Raw genomic sequence first — 14,091 nt, 5'->3', positions numbered from 1 at the left:
TTCCTTGATATCTCCCCAGTGGCCCTTGTATCTCAGGTCTTGCTTGAGAATCCAGAATAACTACCAATATCCCTATGGTGCCTCTGCTGTATTCCGCGATACCTTAGAATATTCATTTCCTGTTTTCTCAAGTCTAATTTATTTCTAGGGTAGCATAGAGCAAGATGACCCATAACCTCTTGTGAATGCTTGGTGTTTATCCTCCAGGACATATGTTAAGCCTATTAATTTGGCTAATAATAAAATAACAACAATCACAGCTTGTCCTTGCTTGTGGGTTATATGTGACCGTTTCCTAAGGTTTCTTTTATTTTGTACATGCCCTTATGTGTTACAACAGAGTGAGGCAAGCATCGTCCGCTGTCTCTCTTTTAAAGCAAAGGAAATAAACATAGCACTAAAACCTCCATCTTCTAGCTCCTAGTTTATGTTCCTCTCCTCTCTCCTACCAAGGGGATCAAGCAGACTTTCTTACACTTAGTTTTTTTGCCCAAAGGTTGGAGTGAATTATAAGGGAGGTGAGTGATGGGGACATGTGGTTTCTGTCCTCCCAAGAAAAGTTAAACGTTTTGGTCCTGCTCCCAAAGATAGATAATCAATCATAGTTAAAATGGCAACATGTCACTGGAAAAGGAAAAGAAAAGCAAAAATATAAAATAAAGCAGATATGTAGTATCAGGTAGCACCAAGGAGATGAAAGATTTAACTCTACATGTGTGTAGGAGATTTATACAAAAAGTTGTATACTTACCTCTAGGCCCAAAAGAAAAAGCAGAAATGTTGTCTACATGTTCATTGTTGTTACATAGCCATCTCTCTAATTTTGAAATCAGCAGACATTCCTTGATGCATGTGTTATCTGGGAGTGGAATTTAGGAGAACACAGAGAACAAGAGGTCCACCTTCAAGCTGTGAAGCAGAAATAACAGGCAACTAGCCCACATTTATGTGATTCTTCAACTTTTGGTCAGGATTGGAGTGCCTCTCCATCACTGACCAATATGGAATGGAATGTAAGGTTGTGACTAACGGGTTCTCTGCAGTCCTGAGATTAGTTCTGTTCTAACCAAATCCCTTGGATTCCTCTTAGCGCCAATCCATTGAGCCTCCCTGGGGACCATCCCTCACCCACTCACAGAACTCCTGGGGTATCTCAGTGACAGTGCCACCCCTCACCTGCTAGTCAACCCTGACTCAGGCACTTGAACCAATTTTCAGTGAACTCAGGATAATTGAATGGGACACCATCCCACCCACCAGCAACCAGTGGCTGTCATGTGGAGTGTTGGAAATGACGGGTTTGAAATCCAACAAACTCGGAACTTTATCTCAACTCTGCCTTGCAACCTACGTAAAACTTGAAAGTGTTCATCTCATTGGACCATCATTTCCTCATCTACAATAATGAAGATGTCAGTATCTTTCTTTAGAAGCGTTGTTTTAAAAGAAAATGAGGTAAAGAACAGAACGTTTCACTTTACAAGTATTTCTTAACAAATCTTAGATTTCTTCCTTCCTTTTCCAAAGCTAATGACTTCAGTCAGGCCAAGCAGTATCTTGAGAGTAGGAAGGTTCTGAGGGATCAATCCCAGAATATATGAATACGTGTATTCATTAGAAGCCATTTGACTTAATTAGCTCCCTGAAACTCTTTACATGGACTTTCTTGTCCTCTGTCTACTCCAGTGTTTCTAAACCTTTTGTCCATTACCACACCCGTAAAAAGCCTTTATAGATAATTTTTTTAATCTTCTCTCTCCCATGAAATTTAATAGCACAAATATACTATTATACTTGATTATGTACCACATGTATATCTGTGTTTTTACATAGAAAGAGCAAATTTTTTCACTCGCCCCCCCAAGAACCAATTTTCATCCCCTTGGGTGTGATATGGCCTCCATTGAGGATAGATGGCCTATTCTATAAAACTGAGGATTTACGAGGAGATATTTCTTAAAGACTGTGGAGGAAGACAACGTTGGATTCTATTTCGGAGCACTCTTCCTATCATAATCTCATAACGATTAGAAGTACAAGAGAGTTAGCCAAGTTTTTAGCAGATTTTTTATTTCCTATGATTAGCCACCAAGGTCCAGGTCAATATGTCAGAAATAAAGAAAGAAGCCTGGGGTGCAAGAAATTAAATGCTGCTAGGCCCTAACCCTCTGATGTGTTCTTCTCCACTCAGGATATTGTGACATGCCATCTGCAGCTTGAGTACACAGATAATAGGGCTAAACCTCCAAAAATTCGTCCCACGTCAGTTGACTAAATGGTTTTAACTCTACTCTATGAAGATGTCCAGACTCTGCCCTATTTTAAACTTTTATTCCCCACTTAAAATTACAGCTGGTACCACCTTCATCTTAGTGCATATAATTGAAGTTTTTATGGGGGAACTTTCCTAAACTGCAGCCTTTATTTGAATTTTTAAAATAATTCTGAGGACAATTTGTAAGACTTTATTTGTACACTAAGCTTCCACAAAGTAGGGCGTATTTCTTATTTTTTTGAGAAAAACCTCAAAATCTTGTAATAAAAAATTTTAATGAGAAATAGAGTTTTGTCACTGTAAATAATAGAACAATACCAAATTTAGTCAAATTCAAGGTTATAATATAAAAATTAATAAAATAGAACAATACTAAGTGTTGGGGAGACTGTGAAGCAACTGAAACTCTCATACACTCACTGCTGGTGGAAATCGAAATGATACAACCACTTTGGAAAACAGTTGGGCATTTTCTTAACAAGTTAAATATACACTTACCATGTTATCCAACGAATCCTAGTTATAATATTTGCCCAAGAGAAATGACAATATTAAGTCCACATATGATTTGCACACAAATGTTTATAGCAGCTTTGTTCATAAGTAGCCAAGAACACACTGTGATATAGTCATACAATGTAACACTACTCAGCGATAAAAAGAACGAATTACAGATAAATGCAACAACATAGGTGAATCTCAGAAACAATATGCTGAGTGAAAGAAGCCAAACACAAAAGAGTACACATTATCTGATTCCATTTTTATGGAACTCTGTTAAAGACGAATCTAATGTATAGTGACAGAAAGCCAGTCTGCGGTGCCTGGGGCAGGGTTGGTGAGTAGAGGGTAACTGGGACGGACACAAGGGAACTTTTTGAGGGGGATGGAAATATTTTATATCTTGCTTGTAATAGTGGTTACCTAGATGGTTACCTTTGTCAAGAGTTGTCAACTTAAAATGGGTGCATTAAAAATGTAGGTCAAAATGATAAAGGTACAGCAGTGAAAGTTACCAATTGTGAAACTGCTACAAATAGTATTTGTGGTATAAGTCCCAGCACCATTTTCTATAGCTTGATGGAGATGTAATTTACATACCATTTCTCCCATTGTAAGTGTATAGATAGATGACTTTTAGTAAATGTATAGTTATGCAGCTATCACCACAGTCCAGTTTAGAACACACCCAGCACACCAAAAAGCTCCCTCGTACCTCTTTCCCAGTCCATCCTCTCTCCCACCCCAGCCCCAGGCAACCACCGAAGTACTCTCTGTATACCTTTGCCTTTTCTAGAAATTTCATATAAATGGAATTTTATATAACACAAACTGTAGTCTTGTGTGATTGGGTTCTTTTTTGTGTTCTTTTATTGTTTCTTTCCCCTTTTTGTTTTCTTAAGAAGAAGAAACTCAAGTCCAGAGTGGGCATGGGACTCGTCTGAAATGTTAGTAGCAGACCCAGGACAAGAGCCCACATTTGCTGATTCTTAGTCCAGGATCTTTCCATGATGCCATGCTATTGCCAGAATACAGGGTTTGCCAGGATAGAAAAAACCTTGGTGCAGGAGGTCAGATCAGCTGTTATCGCTCGCTGTGTAGTTGAGGCAACTAGCAGCTTCTCTAAGGCTAAATTCTCCGTATGTAAAATGAGGATAACAAAATCTAATGCATAACTCTGTCGTGAGGAATAAATTAAGTGTACAAAGTGCAGAAGACAGGGCCAGGCAAATATTAAAAAGTTAATAAATGATCATTATTGTTGACTAGGAAATCATTAAAGCACATTCCATCTTGAGAAAAAGGACCTAGGGAGGGAAAGTAATGCAAGTTGTAACTGAAAATTAGGGTTTAAGCATTGACTTATGTAAAAGAAAAATGAATTCCACAGATCAAAGGCAGTGCCAGTAAAACTGAGAATAATTTGCTAAATGTAGTTAACTGAAACGTTGCTTTACTTCCTTAGTAGGAAGAACATTTTATGAATAATCCTTTTTTTTTTTTTTTTTTTTGCCTGATTTTATGCCTAACTCAATAGTTCTCAGTCCTGGCTGCACATAAGACTCACCTGGGTAGTGTTAAAAACTGCCAGCGCCTGGGTCCCAGCCCAGAAATTCTGATTTCATTGGTCTGAGGAGCTGTCTGGGCATTGGGGATTTTAATGGTTCCCCTGGCAATGTTAATGTATAGCCATTGTGAGAAAGCCGTGGCCAAACTAAGCATCTGATTTATTTCCTGTGATTTAGGGAACCGATTCAACATAGTGGATTAAACAGTCTCTAGATTATACCACTTCTAACACCTTAGGAAGAGGCAAACCACAGAGCCTGCCTGCCCCCATCCAGATGTTCCACCCACAAACGATCTTTCTCAATCTTCTAAGCAGAGTTGGAGGTTTGGGCAATCAAGTGTGAAGGCTTTGTATGCATGACATTAGCTATTTCTGCTCAGAAAGGGGAGGCTGTCCTCTACCTCCACCTCCACTGCCACTTTTCTTTTCACTCCTCAGTCAGAACTGGGTTTTAACACATATTCCTAAGCAATATGTGTGCATCTTGCATGCATAACTATTATAAGGAGACAAAATCTGCCTGGACTATTGCTCTAATTTAAAAGCTCTAAATACCCAGAAAGCCTGGAGAAGTCCTCTACCCTCTCCAGTCTCCAAGTATTTATTTATAAAATTCATGGAGTTCAGTTTATGAACTCTAAGGTATTCTCCAGTTACTGTGATTCAATGGTTGTAATTCTCATAACTAATACAATAAGAGCAAATTCTTCATTTAAGTTCCCGTTTACGACTCCGTTGCTAGTACTAAACAACTCTTAAAGTGAGGGTTTAGATTTCTGTTAAAATCATTAGCACATACACCTAAGTGATATATTTGATCTTTGAGTAGTATATTTAAATTACATTCCCCAAGAAAGACAATGGCTCAGCACATAATTTCCAGAAGGAACTGACAGATGTAATCGAGGAAATGCTACATTAATAAGTTATTATCCCTGACAGATAACGTAATGACAGAACCCTAATTGATGTACTAATTGGTCAACTACAATATTGCAAAGTTGTGATATGACATTAACCATTACCTGGCGAGAAGATTAAGAGCCTTTGTGTGATGCTGCATCTTCCTAGGTAAATCACTAATAAATCCACATAAACCAGAAGTACCAGAAGAAAGCTTTTGCTACGGAATTGAAGGACAGTTTGTTTAAAGAAAGGAAAACAACTCAAAATCGTAAAGTAAATATTTTCCTCTGCCTTTGGGTGACCTTATGCTCAACCTCTTTCCTTGTGAGAATGCTGTCTCCACGCCTGTGGTTTTGTGGCATGTCAGTAATTCTGGAGAGTCTCTCTGTAGTTTGGCAATAGGCCACTTCCCAGCCACACTGGCCTGATTTCCTCCTCTTTTCTCCACAAAAACCTGTATACTCACTAACTTCCTCCTTTCTTAGGATAGGTTCTCTTTCTTTAATGCCAGTATCAGCTCATTGCCCCTGAAATAACTTTAACAAGATTCCTCTTCCTAATTTCTAAGGCACAGCCTGGCAGGTCTCCCAGTTATAGAGAAACTCTACTTTCTGGTGGTATGAGGTTAAAAGAAAGGAGGGTCAGTGACATAACTTATCTGCAGTAAGAGTCACCTTAAGTTCATTGGTCTAGTCACTTGTAGAGGTTTGAGGATAATAGGTAATTAAATAAAGTATACAAATCCAAGAGGTTAGATACCGTCCTAAGAATATAAGGTAAAATTTCACTTATGTAAGATAAGTAAGTTCTAGAGATCTGCTGTATAACCCTACGCCTGTAGTTAACAAACCTTACTGTACACTTTAAAAATTTTAAGAGGTATGAAAAAAAGAATGTAATATGGCACAACTCAGTGCATCATGTCATGGTTGGCAAGCCCAGAGAACCCAGTGGGGTGTCACTGTCCCACTGCCAGGATGTCTCAAACAGGGACTGCACACACCAAACAAAGAGATGGGAAACACGTGTTCCAGGAAAGGGTCTATCTGGGGCCAGACTTCTGTGTTTTCCCGTGCATTTCTGAAACCAGACCTCTTCTTCACGACTGCCTTAATCTGCTCCGGCCGCCATAACAAAATACCATAGACCGGGTGGTTCACACAGCAGATATTTATTTCTCGCAGTTCCGGAGGCCGGCAAGTCTGAGATCAGGAGGCCAGCACAGGGGGTCTCTGGTGAGAGCCCTCCTCCTGCCTTGCAGACAGCTCCCCTCACTGCATGCTCAGGTTGTAGGGAGGGAGAGCAAGGAAGACGGGCTCTCTTCCTCTTCTTGCAAGGCCACCAGTCCTCTTAGGGCTTAACCCATATGACCGCATTTAACCTTAACTACCTATAGAATCCCGTCTCCAAATACAGTGACACTTAGGATTAAGGCTTCAACAGATGAGTTTTGGGTAACACAATTCAGTCTGTAGCATGACCCAGCAACCCACACAGAAGATCCCCAAAGGCAAAAATCACTTTCACTCTTTAGAGTAACATTTTACAAATGCCTTATTTTTGATAACAGAATGCTTTATCCAAAATAAATTTTTACAAAGATATCCAGGATATAATAAGTAAATAAATAAATAAATAAATAAATAAATAAATAAATAAATGGAGTAGCGCCCACCTTATCTTAGGGGGTAGATTCCAAGCCCCCCAGGGGAATGCCTAAAAAATGCCATGGATAGTACTGAACCCTATAAATACTATGTTTTTTTCTATACATACATACGTATGAAAAAGTTTAATTTATAGATTAGGCACCATACGAGAGTAACAACAATAACTAATAATAAAATAGAGCAATTATAAAATATACTATAATAAGTGTTAAGTGAATGTGGTCTCTCTCCATCAAAATATCTTATTATGTAAATTTGATGCCATTTTCGTCATAACTAAGCACTTAACCACGCACTGTGGCTGTAACTTTTGCAGTTTGAGGTGCGACAGCAAAACTAACACAAACTTCTTTTTCCTTCTTCGCAATTTCACAGATAGAAGACCCATTCTTGCTGTAGATCTTAGCAACCCTATATGACTTTTTTCCTATTAAGTCAAGAACTTCTGCATTTTCACTTAAAGGAAGAACTTTACGGCTTCTCTTTGGCATGGCCAAATTGCCAGATCACTGTGCCTTTTGAGCTGTGGGACCATTATGAAGGAAAATAAGGGTTACTTGAACACAAGCATTGCAGTGCTGCGACAGTCAATCTGATAACCAGATAGCTAATAGGTGACTACCAGGCTAGATATGCTGGACAAAGTGATGATTCACGTCCCAGGCAGGACAGAGTGGGACAGTGTGAGATTTCATCACACTACTCAGAACGGCATGAAATTTACAACTTATGAATTGTTTGTTTCTGGAATTAAGCGGGTGACCTCAGGAAACTAAAACGGCGAGTAACTGAAACCTTGGATAAGGGGGGACTACTGTAAATAAATAATGTACTGGAAGGTGAGGTTGGAAAATGTTTTCAACCTGTGTAGGTGTGGACATTTGTTTTGGCACCAAAGCAGCTCTATGAGAAAACACACAGGAGATTTCTAGGAGCTGCCATTCTGGGCAAATGGCTCAAGGGGCGCATACCTTGAAACCCCCAGGGGAAATTTCTTCATTGTTATCACACAGGAGAATCTGTAAAAGCAGCTGTACCTCTGTGGTTATCATGCAACAGAGTGCAGCCAACATGACCCTGACTGCATGAAGAGAATCTGCCAGAGGGTGTCTCATCCTGAGTCATCAGGGTGTTTGGCAGAGGGATTTAAGCAACTGGTCCAGCAAGTTAAAGCCTCTTGCAAGAATGCACACCCTTTAGGATCTTACTGATAAAATCAAAGTACCTGCAAAACTGGAAGCTTTGCAAACAGGATGTAATTTTTGCTGTAGGAGAGTCCAGGTCTTTTCGTCAAATCATTAAGCAGATGTCTTGGACTGAGATCAGGGGAACTCTGGTCTCATCCATATTTTGCCACCGCTTGGCTTTGCTGGAGAAGTGGCCCAGTTTCCTGATGAGTAAATAAAGGGGTGAATTAGGCCAGTGAGCCTCAAACTTTAATGTATATAAGAATTAGCTGGACAGTTTATTTTAAATGTAGGCTTTCTGACCTGTAGCTCCCCCCGCAAAATCTGATTCTGTTATTCTGTGGCAACAGGAATTTGCTTTATTTACTGATAGCCTGTTGATTGTGATACAGACAATCAGGATGCCCCCCCTACACCCACACACTTTGAGAAAACACTGATGATCTTTAAAATCCTCTGCCTTTCATATCCTATAAGTCTGTGTTTCTCAGGTTCATGCTAGCAAAGTGTGGTATTAGGCCTACATTCCTGACCTTCTATCTGCATCAGAATTATTAAAAACAAGCATCTTTTGTTTACTCTAAACACATTGGACCACGCCATTGTGATGAAACCCCGGAGACAGAGGAAGTAATGATGCCTCAGCAGCTTTCATTTTTGCAACCTTCATCCTGTGAAGCTGGTGATTTTCCACTTTCATTCTTATGTTCAAAATGATGCCCGAAGGGAAAAGACTTGGAATATTCCTTTAGCACTATCTGCTCTCTTCCTTCTCACTCTACCACCAGCCATGTCCCTGTGAGGTCTTAGAACCTGAATTCCAGTCCTCAAATAAGACACTACGGTCTCCCTGCTGTCCATTATGTCCAATTCCATTTCCAAGGTCACTAGTGTGTTTCAGGCCAGATAGGTTTTTTTTAACATTCTATCTCTTCTAGGACATTCCAAGTCATTTAGAACATCATTTGTATGTCTAGGGCATCTTTCTGTGATCAGTATTTCTTTTTCAGTTACTATGAATAGAACTTAAGATCATTTTCTTGAAGGGAGGGATGGGGCACATGGATTGTGTCTTTATGAAAAGACAACAGTGAGCACAAAAGCTAGTACTTTGTGAGGAAAGTACTCTGGCAGAGGAATGGAGAAGGACAGCATAAATGCATGGTGTCTGAGTTGTGTAAAGAAACCCAAATTCAATCAGTGATCCAGTGGATGGACCAGGGAGCTGATTTTTTTTCCATAATCCAAGGTTTATGGATTATGGAGCTGCTCAATTTTAGATGGAATCAGTCAAGGAGGGAGAAATAAGGACTTCATTAGGGCATCCTCAGTTGGTCTCTTCCACTCTATGAACCCATCTGTAGGCTTAGGATAAGAGTTCACTTACCATGGGTCATGCTCGGAGGGTCACTTGCCGCCTGGTTTTACCCCCACTATTCTAAGCAACTCCATGGAGACAAGTCCCTGAGGAAAGGATTCAGACTGGGGATCCATCAAATACCACTTGCCTTTGACCTTCTGGAGAGAAAGTTAATGAATATAGCTTAGAGTCAGACAAATTAATGTTTTACATTTTCTGTTTATTTTTAAGTTGTGTTCCAAAAACTTAGAGAGACTGGTGAGAGGGAAACTAGTTGGGCAGCCTTCGGAGCCCTAATACAGAAGTGAGGTAAATGGCCCTAAAACTGTGAGGAAAACAGTACAAAGTCTGGCAGGAAGCTTCTCTAATAGCCTTATCACATTGCTTTGTGAAATATGTAACTATCACTCATTAGACTGGGAGCATCTCTACAGGACACACCTAGTCTTCAATGATCTAAGTCTAGCAGAGAGCTTTGGTGCATAATGGTAGTTTGCAGCAGATTCAAGTGAAAGGACTCTTGCTGGATGGAAACTTTCTGCTCAAGTATTTTAAAAGTGTGCAAGACATTTTTGGTGTTTTGGCAACTCAGAAATTTTTGGAAAGGGGGAAAGGAAGTGGCATTTTCAGTATATTTGGGTTTCCTCTCCTCCCTAACAAATATAAAATAATTAAGTGAGAGGAAAAAAATTCATGGTTTAAGGCTCAAGCAAACCTATCAGGCTTTATGTTTTTATGACAAGTTTTTCCTTCTACCAGAATGTAAATGTTTTGACTGAAAGTCCAAAACAGCATAGTACACAAAATTGGAAATTACATGAAGATGTGGAAAGAACTGCTAAAGAAAAGGGAAGTGGAAGAGTGCCAGAAATTGCTAATAACTGTAACCTTATTGGAAAAACTATAAAGTACATGTGAGTCCCCAACCTAGTTTGTAGTTTCTCTTCTCTGCCATTAGCTTTTGAACTGAATAAAGAAGTAATGTATTCTGAAGCCTGTGATTCATTATGTGCGTGTGATATTTAAGCCACTTAATTCGGGTGAACATATAATTTATCATCCAATCTGAGACACTTTTGCAAATGAAAGGGGACACTAAACCAGGCCTATCTCGGACAACCTAACACATATGTTTGCTCCACTCTCCACCCACTTAAGGGGCTTCTTTTTATTCTGTGTATTTTGTTCAAAATGTTCCATATTTTGCTCAAGGGGAGATCTTAATTGGGCTCCCATGTTATGCCAGCCGTAAGTGAACATAAGTCTACTTCAAACACACCCATTCATAGCCCAGCTGTGAGGACATGGCCCAGACCAGTGTTTCCCAAAAGGTGGAATACATGGCCGAGTGAGAATCTGATCTGGGGTCACAAAGAACAAAGGACACTGCATAAAATAACATCACAGCAAGGAGAAAGTTGGATTTAGGTGCTAAATTGTTTTTATCTCCTCTCTAACAGTTATTAGTCTTTCACTGTATTACCTAACAGAACTCTAGTTCACAGGTTTTAATGTAGCTTAAATTAAATAGAGTTACTTTGCTTTCATTGTATTTATTTTTAGATTATTTCTTGCAAATGATACAAGTTTTTCATTTATAATAATGCCATTTTCTTTAAAAATAAATTTAAGTATAACGAAGAACCAGTTAAATAATATTATAGGTGGTATGTCAACATGAACAAAAGAAGTCTTTTAAAAAACAAGATAGAACTTCAAGACAGAACCACTAGCCAAAATGATCAAAGAATTAGAAGTTCTGCCCCAACAAACACATGTTCATTCCTGATCCAAGGAATCATGTGAGGCAAAGGTGGTACAAGACTTTACACATGTCTAGGTCCTTCCCTGAAAGCCAAAAATATGAGTTAGGAAGAAGTAGCCTCACAATTCCTTCATAAAAAGGGAAGAGCTTGAGAATTTGCAAGGGTAAGGAAGGCTATCTGAATACAGCAGGACAAGGAGACCAGATGAAAATTTAGCCAAGGGGAAGCAGAGGTTGAAAACCAAGGGATACTAACCCCCTTGGTTTAGCCATATATGGTTAAAGAAGGGGAAGGAAAGAACATAAACAGCAGAAATAATCCAAAATCTACGGTCAGAAATGAATAATATGACAGAAGAAGGTGATTAAGGGATGAGAATGGATGGCTAAAGAAATGCAATCTGTCATGGTACATCTGCTATGAAATCCATTCATCAAGGTTGACTGGCACAAAATGTGATAAAAGCCTTACCACCTACCTTTCTGCCCAGATGTTTCCCACCCAACTCACAACTGAAAATCACCTAGTATCTTATCTCTACTCCTATTTTAGAGAAAGATTAATGTATAAGCAAAACTTCCTATGGAATCTTTCAACATTAAATATGATGAGAGAGATATGAGCTGGAAATGGGTTTTTGGAACTTGTTAGCACATTGGTGGTGACTGAAATCATGACAGTTGATAAAATTGCACTCTATGCATCCCTCACAGACACCTTACCCATGCTACTGTTGTCTGCAAAGAACTTCTCCTCCTATAAACCTTCCCCTGGTCGGGTTAACTTTTACTATTCATTGTTCAGGTCTCAGCTTAAACTCCTACCTGTCTCCACCTGTGCCCTTGGCGTATGGTCTCATAGCCTCCTCTTTCACAGCACCCATTGCACCATTGTTATTACTTATTTAATATTCCCAATTAGACTCTAAACTCCCTAAGGGCAGAAATGGGGTTCACAGTGGTATCCCCACCATCTGACCTAGTCTTGTAGTCAATCAATGAATGGATAAGTAAATGAGTGAATGACATGCAGCATGTTGTTGTAACCCATGAACCTTCACCTAAGAAGCACATGGACCTGGCCTTTCTGGGCAAGCCATGAGGAGAGGTGAGAACTGGTGAGAAGAGGGAAAACATCAACCAGCTGTGGCTCAGACCAGGAGAATAACATAATGGAAGTGAGCGACTCAGAGAACATGTGGGAGAAGGAGGTGAAGTTAATCTACCCAAAGGGGCCGTCACATGGGTTGGGCTTGGTCATCACTGGCTTAGGAAGTGGGTGAGGCCAGTCTAAAGCTTGGAAACACCCTTGCTAAATAGGACATTACAGCACTCAGATGTCTGCTCATTGTGTTTATAAGAGTGATCTCATCAACACATGTGCTTTTTTATCTCCTCCTATTTGAATGACCCTCTACCCCATGGAAGGAACTGTTGAGCCACATCCCCTCAGTTTGAAAGGGGTGCAGCTCATATAACTGAGATGAGAGGAAGCCAAGCTAAGCCTGCCTTCCCTGCCCAATTATGATGCTTCTATTAAAAATAGAGCTAATTATTCAAACAGCTACCTAAATACAAATTAATAGGAAAGCATTTTCTAAAATGATCATAAAGAGAGACAGTTATGTAACTTTGGACAAATTACTTTATCACTCGGAATCTTAGTTTCCTTATCTGTGACACTGGAATTGCAGCCCTTACCTTTGGGCTGATAGGAAGCCCAAATAGATAAAGCACCAAACACAAAGGTTGCCATTATTTGCAGCAATTTACAGTAAACTTTAAGGAAATACAAATGCCTCAGCATACTGTGATAACCCTCTCACTAAACATTGACTCTTCTATTCCAAACATTAACCTAAACTGTGTTTTCCTTCAGATCTCCATAGAATATAACCTATTACTTTATCCTGAACATTTTTTATTTCAAGAAGCCTTACAGATTGGTATACATTGGTACCTGGATACCCTGAGTCCCTTGAGACATTCCTCTTTAGCCTAATTCTTCTCACTGTAGTAAAAGATAGCTTTTAGAGCTCACTTAAAAGGCAAGACCATATTTGTCCAGAATTCCACCTCTCCATTCCTGTTTCTTTCTTCCCCTGCAGTATCCCTTAGACTTACACTCAGAGCACCAGTTCCATCCCTACCATCTGACTCCCTCCTGCTACCAACTCCCAAATTGGAACCTACTTTTCCCTTCTCCTGAGTTTTTCAGGGTATCATTCTTCGACCTCTTACATCAGAATCACTAGCTCCCTCACACCAGACCTTCCATATCAAAGTCTGTAGGAGTGAGGTTGGAAATTCACATTTTAACAAGCTCCTTAGATGATACTTAGGCACATAAAGCTTGAGAATCCTGGCCTTAAACCATGGGCAGCATTTATGTGGGCCGAGAAAAGTGCCTGGGGGTCTTAGAGCAGACCTCTGCTTTTACCACTTTCCAAGCCCCATTAGAATGTATGTGCATCTTTTCCCATTGCCTGAAAAATACCCTGACTGGATCAACTTTAAACCTGTTTTGCACTTTGAAATACCTAGTGCAGAAACTGGTACCTAACCAAGTGTAACTGTAGTAACTTGTGATGAGTTTCAAGCTTAACTAACCAATACTTCAAGTTAATAGGTAATAGGCTCACATCAATGATTCCCAAAAGGTAAGGCACTTGCTGTTGACAGTGGGAGAGAGGATTTTAAATGGCACACTCATGTAGCATGAAATAACAATGAGTCACAAAGTGAGATTCTTTTCGATTCTCTTTCAACCTTTCTGATTACGTCAAGGAATAAGTCTCAGAATAGTGCTAAGTGTCTTCTAGAACTTCCCAATCTGTTTTTTTTTTTTTTAATAAAA

The 14,091-nt window shown here is 39.6% G+C and overlaps 1 long non-coding RNA gene across 6 annotated transcripts in view; it reads right to left on the bottom strand.

Moving 5' to 3' along the window:
• Positions 1–9,604, bottom strand: part of LOC137766464 (uncharacterized) — a 78,796-nt gene extending 69,192 nt beyond the window's left edge. For all 6 annotated transcript variants that reach the window (XR_011074328.1, XR_011074330.1, XR_011074329.1 and 3 more), the window contains exons 1-3: positions 9,497–9,604; positions 8,148–8,312; positions 752–909 (exon numbers count right to left, since the gene is read on the bottom strand). This is a non-coding gene — a long non-coding RNA (uncharacterized lncRNA). The remainder of the gene's footprint in view (positions 1–751; positions 910–8,147; positions 8,313–9,496) is intronic.
• Between the last annotated feature and the right edge of the window lie 4,487 nt (positions 9,605–14,091).

This window comes from Eschrichtius robustus, chromosome 6 (assembly GCF_028021215.1).
Source record: "Eschrichtius robustus isolate mEscRob2 chromosome 6, mEscRob2.pri, whole genome shotgun sequence".
In the NCBI taxonomy this organism is placed as follows: Eukaryota; Metazoa; Chordata; class Mammalia; order Artiodactyla; family Eschrichtiidae; genus Eschrichtius; species Eschrichtius robustus.
The sequence above is the reverse complement of the archived record's forward strand: the minus strand, read 5'-3'. Positions and strand labels throughout refer to the sequence as shown.